Here is a 10400-nt window from a genome sequence, read left to right on the forward strand (position 1 = left end):
TTGTTTTTGTTTTTGTTTTTTAGTGCAAGAGATAGATAGAGCATGGAGGAAGGGGCAGAGGGAGGGAGAATCCCCAGCAGGCTCCATGCCCAGCACAGAGCCCGACACGGGGCTCGGTCTCACGACTGAGATCACCACCTGAGCAGAAATCAAGAGTCGGTGCTTCACCGACCGCACCACCCAGGTGCCCCAGGATTTTATTTCTGAGTACCCCTGCACCCAACAAGGAGCTCAAACTTAAAACCCAAAGATCAAGAGTCACAGGCTCTACCGACTGAGCCGGCCAGGCATCTGTGCTTTTTTCTGTTTTTAAAACAAGAGGAAACCATGAGTAGCCATTTTCTGCTGACACATTTTACAAGGTCTTTGTTTAGGAAATTGATCCAGTGCAGGAAGGTGTAGACTACAAGGAGCAGCTTCCTTTATGGAGAATCTGCTTCCTCAAAGGGGAGGCTGGGGGTTCTTGCTCACAAAGCTCACATGACAGGGGATCCACTGGGAACCGGGGGTTTGTGTCATGGCCACCTGTCCCCCACTGCACAGCCCAGCCCAGCCCACAGGGCTGCGGAAGTCCTGTGAGATTCCTCTCTCAGCAGTGCAATTTGGTGGTGTGAAGCACATTTACACAGTCGTGCAGCCACCACCCCTGTCGTCTCCAGAACTTTCCATCTCCCCAAACTGAAACTATGTCCCCATTAAACACTAACTGTCACCCCTGTCCCCAGCCCCTGGTGCCCACTCTTCTACTTTCTGTGAATTTGAATATGCTAGGGACCTCACCTCCGTGGAATCATACAGTATTTTTTCTTTTACCTATTTATTTATTTATTTATTTATGTATGTATGTATGTATGTATGTATGTATGTATTTATTTATTTATTTTATTTTTTTTTTCTTTTACCTTTTGCAGTAAGCTCTACACCCAATGTGGATCTTGAACTCATGACCCGAGATCAAGAGTCACATGCTCTATGACTGGTGCCCCCAGTATTTGTCCTTTCATGACTGGCTTATTTCACTTAGCATGATGTCCTCAGAGTTCACCCATGTTCTGGCACGTGAAGACAGGTTTGTTTACAGGTGGTAAACTGGGCCCCAGTCTCAGCTCCAGCACCTAAACCCCCTGAGCCTCAGGCATCACTGTAGCCCAAGGATAGTAAACCTTAACGGGGCAAAGGGCACATGATGGCATAACATCTGCAGTTCTGTGAGGACAGCACAGTCTGCTTCCTCATTTATTACGCAAATGCTCATAAGCACCTGCTGGGTGCCAGGCCCTGTTCTAGGCACTGGGCATGGAGCAGTGGATGAGCTAGCCCTCCTGGGCCTCCCTGCCCATCCGGTGCCCCCAGTATCCTGTGCCCAGGTGGTGGGGACAGCCATCCTCCTTGCTGGGCAGTACCCCTTCTCAGATGATCTCACCCCACTGGTCTTCCAGGAAAGTCATTTCTTTCCTTTCATGCCATTGAAAATGATCAATCTTCCAAAAATGTCCAGGCTGTTTCAAGCTGCATTTGTAGCTACTCGGCTATTGATTTGCTGTGATGGTTGTCCACTTTGTCCTGAGTCCATCTTTGGGTGGAAAAGTACAGGAAGAGCCCCCAGATGAGGGGAGGAGAGGGATGGATGAGGTCAGGAGATGTCCAGAGGTGGTTTCTATCCAAGTATTTGGGGTTGTAAGCCCTCCCGTTACCCCAGCACACACGCAAAGATGAGTTTGCCGTCAAACAGATGGTTTGGTGCAGAGTGGAAAGATGAACACAGAGCCGGAGCTGTCGGCAGTGGGCACTGACTTGTGAAAGGTTAGTCCATTTGCCAGGAAAACCAATGGGCAAACAAGAATCTTATTTTATTTGTTATTTTTTTATTTTAATTTTTCCTGAGATTTTAATTACTTATTCATGAGAGGGATGCCTGGGTGGCCCAGTGGTTGAGCATCTGCCTTCGGCTGGGGATGTGATCCCGGAATTCCGAGTTTGAGTCTCGCATCGTGCTCCCTGCAGGGAGACTACTTTTCCTCCCTCTGCCTGTGTCTCTGCAGAGTCCCGATGCGGGACTCAATTCCAGGACCCCAGGATCATGTCCTGAGCCAAGGCAGACGCTCAACCACCAGGGTACCCTATCTATCTATCTATCTATCTATCTATCTATCTATCTATCTATCTATCATCTATCATCTATTTATTTATTTATATTTTATTTAGGACACCTGGGTGGCTCAGTTGAGCAAGCAGCTGATCCTTGATTTTGGCTCAGGTCATGATCTCAGGGATGTGGGATCGAGCCCTGTGTGAGGCTCTGAGCTCAGCAAAGAGTCTGCTGGAGATCCTCTCCCTCTCCTTTTCCCTCTCCCTCTCCCTCTTGAGCGAGAGCATGAGGAGGGGAGGGGCAGTGTGAGAAAGAGAATCTTCAGCAGACCCCACTAAGCACAGAGCCAATGTGGGACTTGATCCCAGAACCCTGAGAGCATGACCTGAGCTGAAACCAATAGTTGGATGCTCAACCGACTGAGCCACCAGGTGCCCCAAGATTTACATTTTAGAAAGAAAGCAGCACCCTAGTGTATCCTCAGTGCCTCTCAAAACCTGGATGTGATGGTCAGTATGTCACTCTGGTGGCAGGACACCTCTCAGAGCCACATGCACAGCCCGGCTCCTGCACCGTGGACGGTGGGCCTCCTGTCAGTACGGGGTCCTGCTGCATCTGGTTGCAAACTCCAGAATCTGACCATCTGGTCACAGAGATGCCCAGCCCGGAGGACTCCACCTCTGAGGGGGCAGTTGTCTCCATCTTCGTCTCCGTGCTCCCATCCTCCTCCCAGGCCTCACCACGCTGCCTGGCACAGTGGACCTTGTCCATTAGATGTGCTCAATGAATGCCCTTGTGGCCCCTGGCCCCTTTACCAAATAATGCTAACAGGAAGCAAGTGTTGCCATCTGCCGGGCACAGTTCTCAGAGCTTTATTTATGTGGATTTGGGGGATCCTCAGAATCCCCGGAGGTGTCCTGGGGGCCTCTCCACAGAGCCCGGGGCCCCTGCCCTGGCCCCTTCATCCAGCTGCAGTTTGGAATTGAGGCTCTGGGGTGCCTGGCTGCTCAGTCAGCAGAGCGTGCGACTTGATCTCGGGGCTGTGAGTTCGAGCCTCGTGTTGGGCATAGAGCTTATTTGGGTGGCTCAGTCAGATAGGTGGTCGACTCTTGATCTCAGCTCAGGTCTTGATCTGAGGGCTGTGAGTTCAAGCCCTGCATTCAGCTCCATGCTGGGCATGGAGCCTACTTAAAAAAACAAAACAAAACAAACTGATAAAATTTGCTGAAGAAACAGCAATGACGTGTGTGTGTGTGTGTGTGTGTGTGTATATAACTAAAATTTTTTTATTTTTTTTATTTATGATAGTCACACAGAGAGAGAGAGAGAGGCAGAGACATAGGCAGAGGGAGAAGCAGGCTCCATGCACCGGGAGCCCGACGTGGGATTCGATCCCGGGTCTCCAGGATCGCGCCCTGGGCCAAAGGCAGGCGCCAAACCGCTGCGCCACCCAGAGATCCCTATATATTACTAAAATTAATTTCATTTGCTTCTTTTTATCTGTTTTACTGTGGCTATGAGACCATTTGAAATGACATTGTGGCTCACATTTGTTTCCCATCAGGCAGTGCTGCTGCAGCGGGCACAGGCCCCAGAGGTCTCCCCAGAGGTTGGAGGGAGGGCTGGGCAAGCGTGACCCAGCACAGAGAGGCCTCATGGACACCAGGATGGGACGTGGGATGGGCATGGCCTCACGGAGGAGCCACATTCCTTGGTGGACAAGCTGGTTTGCCTGTTTGAAAGTTTGGGTCAGTGAACATTTTCTGAGTACGTCCCCTACCCCAGCCCCTGGCACCCGCCCTTTTACTCCTTGTTTCTCTTAGGAGTTTGACTGGCCTTGGGGATCCCTGGGTGGCGCAGCGGTTTGGCGCCTGCCTTTGGCCCAGGGTGCGATCCTGGAGTCCCGGGATCGAGCCCCACGTCGGGCTCCTGGCATGGAGCCTGCTTCTCCCTCCTCCTTTGTCTCTGCCTCTCTCTCTCTGTGTCTATCATAAATAAATAAATAAATCTTAAAAAAAAAAAAAAGGGGGAGTTTGACGGGGCCTTGCCAACATAGGAAAAGTGGCCCTCAGCTCACCTTCCGGGAGAAAGCCAAGGCAGCATCTGGCCCGTATTGGCTGTCCCCAGAAGAGCGTCTGCCAGGACAAGCAGAGGACGGTCAGTCCAGTTCCTTCCCCCTCCCCTCTCACAGGCCCAGGACAGATCCACACTGACAACCCTGCTGCACTTCCTTTGCTTCATCTGTAGAATGGAGCATCCGCGGTCTGCTTCCTGGAGACGGGCTGACCCTAGTGGGGGCTCCCAGATGTGTCCCTGTCCTAGGCCCTTGTATCTAGGGTTATGGCCTCTTTGGGGAGCAGAGAATCTTGCAGGTGTAGTTAAGGATATTGGGATGAGATTATTCTGGATATAGGAGGCCCCCCTCCCCCCACCCCATCCAATGACAAGTGTCCTTAGAAAGCAGAGGGAGATTGGTGACAGGCACATGGAAGGCCATGTGACAAGGAGACAGGCTGGACTGATGTGTCTTTGGGCCAAGGGCGCCCACAGGAGCTGGACGGGCCTAGAAGGCTCCTCCCTTGGAGCCTCAGCCCTGCCTCTGGCCTCCAGAGCTGTAAGAGAACAGGTTTCCATTGTCCTCGTCTCCCTGTTTGGGGTCCTTTGTCAGCTCCAGCAAACATACTCTGATGGCTTCCAGACTCAGCTAATAAGGCAGCAGAAGGAACTCACAGCGTTCAGGAGCAAGGTTGAGTCAATGTGCAGTCCACGAGATTTATGTCTGATGGATCAGCAGCTTCTAGAAGGAATCAATAGATGAAAATTTCCGGAGGCCCTGCCAAATGTCTTCCGGAATCTTGCGTCTGGAGCTGAGGCTGTGGGGGAAATGCTTCAATCTTCCTGAAGCATTGAAGTGGGCCCTCGACTTTGTGCCAGCGACGGGAGTGAGTGGGGACTCGAGCCGGTCTCCCCTGGCTCCATTTCTCCACCCGTAGAATGGGGTGGTGCCCCCTGCCTCTGGCTGGTGCTCACGGAGAACGGGTGTGACACGGGGACAAGGGCTGTGTGTGCGGGTTTCCGTGTGGACCGGGACGGCGGGGGCTGGAGGCGGAGGGGGGCCCAGGCACAGCCCGGGCCGGCCCACCCGGATACTCTGGAGGCTGGGATTTTTCCTTTTCAGCACGTTGTGATGATATATGCGTTTGTGCGTTTCCTTCCTCAGCGTCTGCCTCGTCCTCCCTCTGCCCGCAGAGCTGAGCAGAGCCCGGCGGGGCTCGTCCCAGGGCACGGAGCGCACGCAGGACCCAGAGCCTCCCGGGGGCATGTGGCCTGGGCCCGCCTGGCCTTTACCTCCGTGCAGGGCATGGCACGTGGCTGACCCGGTGGCTGGGAGTCCCCTGCTCCCAGGGTGACTCTCTGAGCCCATGTCCGGCTGGCCTCCTGGCCCCCAGGTGCCCATCCTCCTGAGCACCTCTGGAGTCATGTGGCCCCGGCTGGTAGGGGGAGGTTAGTGACCCTCTGCTTCCAAACACGATCATCAGAATCCATCAGATCACACAGGGACCAGGACGTCTACTAGGAGAAGGAGCCAGTGCGAACAGTGTTGTCACTGCACTTCCTCTGTAGGCAGGGGTGAGGGCAGCGGGGACATGCCCCCGGGGAGGTTGGGGAGGTTGGGCCACCAGCCGGATGAGCCAGACCCTGTTGGTGTGGACAGTCGCCTTGGAGGGGCCCTGCTGCCCCCCTCCCTTGCAGGTGCTGCCCTTGGGAACAGGGCTGAGTGAGCTCAGAGAGCCACCTGTAGGGAGGACTGTGGGTGCCCCCAGCCTCACCCCCCACCCCCACTCTGCAGCAGCACCTTCCCCATCAGCTAAGCCAAGCAGTGTGAGGCCTGCTCCTGGCCAGGCGGGGGGTCCCGGTGGGCTTGTGACCTGGGGCATGTATTGATGGGTGGGGGCTTGAGGCTCTTTCCTTCTGGACGGTGAGGTGCAAAGGTGTGATGTCCGGAACTGCTGCAGCAATTTCTGCTCGGACAAAGGGAGCCAGGCTGAAATTTGATTATATACCCGCTAGAGGCAGAGGCAAGAGAGCCACAGGACACGGAGCCCCCCACCCCCACTGCGGATCCAGACGTCCAAGGTCACTGCAGTAGAACTGGGCGGGGGGTGAGGCAGATGGAGACCAGGATTTCCATGAGGGACCACCACCTGAGGGGCTGGTTGGCTCCTCCTGCGTTCAGGTGAGCTCCATACTGAGAACCCACACTAGGCCCTGGGAGAGGCGGGGGGCCAGGAGCCAGCCAAGGGAGGACGGTGAGGTCTGTGCCCCAGAACACTCCGCAGCTGTGAGGCGAGTGGGGTCTCGGTGGATGAGGCTGAGGACCACGAAGAGCAGGGAGGAGGCCGTGTTCGGTGGAGGGAGCATCTGGGAGCCATGTGGGCAGCTGCTGTCAGGCACCCAGGGGCTCAAGTCCCCCAAATGTCTCCTCCTCATAGAGGGGGGGGATTGCAGCCAGGCCAGCAGAAGCATGTGCTGGTTCGGGGACAGTCTTGCCACCTGCGTGGCTATTTTTGTCTAAAACAAAAGATCTCTCCATCTGCCCGTCTGAAGAACCCCGTATCTGTGTCCTTGGGCAAAAATTGCCCCTTCTGGAAGTAGCTGTCTAAGGTGGAAAGGGGGTGGCTGTCATTGTGGGTCCCTGGGCTCCAGACCTCTGCAGAAGCGGGGCCCGTGGAGCACCTGACAGGCAAGAGAATCATCCCTGGAAAGGCTGGGTGACCCCGCTCTGTGGTGCCCTTCTGTGGGGAGTGCAGGGCTGAGGCTAGCAGGGTTCCCAGAGAGAGAAGGACTGGGGGGTTACCTGGAGGGGTAACTAGGGGCAGGGAGGGGGAGGACATGACACAGTGAGGCCCAAGATTCCATCTGTGGCCTTGGAAGGGAGGGGTGCAGGGCAGTTGGGGCAATAGCCCAGGCCTTGGAATCTCCTGTTGCCCTTGGGCTCTGGGCCCCTAGAAAGAGAGAAGAGTGGGGTGCCTGGGTGGCTCAATCAGTGAGGTGTCTGCCTTTGGCTCAGGTCATGATCCTGGGGTCCTGGGATCAAGTCCCACATCGGGCTCCTGCTCAGCAGGGAGTCTGCTTCTCCCTTTCCCACTGTCTCCCCACTCGTGCTCTCTTTTGCTCTGTCTCAAATAAATAAATAAAATCTTTAAATAAATAGGGATCCCTGGGTGGCGCAGCGGTTTGGCGCCTGCCTTTGGCCCAGGGCGCGATCCTGGAGACCCGGGATCGAATCCCACGTCGGGCTCTCGGTGCATGGAGCCTGCTTCTCCCTCTGCCTGTGTCTCTGCCTCTCTCTCTCTCTGTGTGACTATCATAAATAAATAAAAATTAAAAAAAAAAAATCTTTAAATAAATAAAAAAACCGGGATCCCTGGGTGGCGCAGTGGTTTGGCGCCTGCCTTTGGCCCAGGGCGCGATCCTGGAGACCCAGGATCGAATCCCACATCAGGCTCCCAGTATATGGAGCCTGCTTCTCCCTCTGCCTGTGTCTCTGCCTCTCTCTCTCTCTCTATCATACATAAATAAATAAAAATTAAAAAATAAATAAATAAATAAATAAAAAAACCTAAAAAGTGGGCCCAGCTGTCCCCGTGGTCTGGTGGCCATAGGAGACATCAGCTTCCAGCTGAGCCCCTTTCACTGGAAGGCACCCCCAAGTCTCAGCCACTGGCACAGGTCCCCCCCAGCGATTGGGGCAGAACATGGGACCAGCTCCCCCTGATGTTCCGGGAGGTAAGTGGACAGGGTGACCACTTTACAGGGGAAGAGACAGATCACAGCGTGGAGGACCAGGGCTGGGGCCGAGTGTGGCTCCTCCTGGGCCCTAAGTCAGGACGGAATTGGGTTCCATCCTCCTTCCCCCTCCTTCCTTTCGCACTTTCTGTCCCTGGCACTGTGCTCTGCATCGTGATGGGGGCCCCGAAGGTCAGCCTCTCCTGCTGCGGACAGGAGGAGGTGCTGCGGCCTTCGGCAATGATGTGATGTGGAAGGTGCTAGAGGTGGGAGACGGGCTGTGTGTATCCCTCATCTCTGCCCATCTCCCCGGGTGCCAGCTCACGAAGGGCCACGTGCCCGCAGAAGAGGGGGATCGTGCTGCGGGAACCGAGGGAACGTCTGATAACCTGCTAGTTCCTTCTGCATAACAAACCATCCCCAAACCTAGTGGCTCACGTCAACCATCCTGTTCCGCTCGTGGATGGTGTGGGCAAGCGTGTGGAGTGGAGGGCTCATCCCTGTTCCTCTGTCTCAAAGGCTGGGGGCGACACAATGACTGGGGGCCTTTCCACTCGTGTGTCTGAGGGGGACACTGGCTGTCAGAGGGACCTCTGCTCCCGCGGTCTCCGCGTGGTCTCTCCAAGGGCTGCGTGGGCTCCCTCGCAGCAGCACCGCGGCTGGCTTCCAAGAGCTTCCCCAGAGAGCCAGCTGGAGGCAGTGCCACCTGTAAGACCTGCCTTCTGAAGTCCCACAATGTCGCTGCTGCTGTGTCACAGGCTCACCTAGCTTCAAAAGGAGGGAACAGAGACTCCACCTCCATGGGAAGAGTCAAAGCCACGTTGTGAGAAGACTGCGTGGGACGGAAGATGTGGCCGTCCTTGGGAGACGTAATCCGCCACAGGAGCGTCGGCATTTGAGCTGTCCCTGCAGGATGGTCCGTCCCAAGTCCGCCCACAGTCACCTGGGTCCTCTCCAAAGATGCCAGCTGCATGTCCTCCCGAGTCTCCACCGTGTCTCCACTTGCTGCATATCCGAAGAACATAAGTCCAACATTCTGAGTCATTTTTGGACACTAGAGTCACTGGCCTACGGGCGGTCTTATGCAGAGCCTTTGCACTTGGGGGCCCGCCTGTCACTGAGGGACTATGTCCCTTCCTTCCCAGAGGCTTCCTGCCTCCCTGCAACCTCCTCTGTTGGCCAGCACCCCCGAGGCAACCCTCCCAGCCTCCCCACACCCCCGTTCCTGCCAGCTGGGGGGCCTGGTGAGCGGAGGTGCCCAGCGCCCCTTGTGCCAGACCACCTCTTCAAGGATGTTCGTCCAGCAGCTGCCGTGTGCGGAAGGCTCTGAGCTCCTACATGTCTGCTCAGGCCTAAAATGGTCAGTTGCTTAGGAAAGGGGCCTGGAAGTTTCCTTTTTTTTTTTAAGGAAAAAAAATTTTTATTTATTCATGAAAAACGCAGAGAGAAGCAGGCTCCTTGCAGGGAGCACGATGTGGGGCTCGATCCCCGGACCCTGGGATCAGATCTGAGCTGAAGGCAGATGCTCAACCCCTGAGCCACCCACGTGTCCCGACCTGGAAGTTTCTGATAAAACTAACCCTACACCTACCCTACCTGGTGGTTAGCAGTTCCATTCCCAGGTATTTACCCAAGAGAAATGAAAACACGTTTCCCAGAGACGTGGGTGAGAAAGCTCAGGTCAGCGATGTTCCCATTGCCCAGGGCTGCAGCAGCACGGGGGAGCGCTGGCACCGCAGGAGGAGGGACACGGGCCGACACAAAAGGCTCAGGGTGTGATTGTGTTTCTTTTTTTTTTTTTTTTTAAAGTCCTTGTATTTATTTATTTATTTATTTATTATTTATTTATTTTAATTTACGATAGTCACAGAGAGAGAGAGAGAGAGAGAGAGAGGCAGAGACACAGGCAGAGGGAGAAGCAGGCTCCATGCACCGGGAGCCCGATGTGGGATTCGATCCCAGGTCTCCAGGATCGCGCCCTGGGCCAAAGGCAGGCGCCAAACCGCTGCGCCACCCAGGGATCCCTGTGATTGTGTTTCTGTAAAACCCCAGAGCAGGCAAAACGAAGCTACAGTAAAACAAAACAGAGCAACAGAACAGGGCTTGGGGGACTCGCCCAGAAGGGGCACGAGGGAGGGGTCGGTGGTCCACTTCCTGATCAGGCTGGGCTTGGAGGACACAGGTGAGCTGGAGGGTCTCCTTCCCACGTGCTCATTATGGGAATGTTCCCTGAAAAAACAAACGCTGGGCTCCATGCGTGTGCACACCACCGTGTGTCGGGGCCGAGAGCGAGGGCTGGAGGAACGGAGGGACAAGTGACAAGTAGGGCAAAATGTCAGTTGTAGGGCAACCAGGGTGGATCAGTGGCTTGGTGCCACCTTCACCCCAGGGCGTGATCCTGGAGACCCGGGATCGAATCCCATGTCGGGATCCCTGCATGGAGCCTGCTTCTCCCTCTGCCTGTGTCTCTGCCTCCCAATCTCTCTTTCTCTCTCTCTCTCTCTCTCTGTCTCTCAGGAAT

Source organism: Canis lupus, chromosome 8, assembly GCF_003254725.2.
Source record: "Canis lupus dingo isolate Sandy chromosome 8, ASM325472v2, whole genome shotgun sequence".
Taxonomy (NCBI): domain Eukaryota; kingdom Metazoa; phylum Chordata; class Mammalia; order Carnivora; family Canidae; genus Canis; species Canis lupus.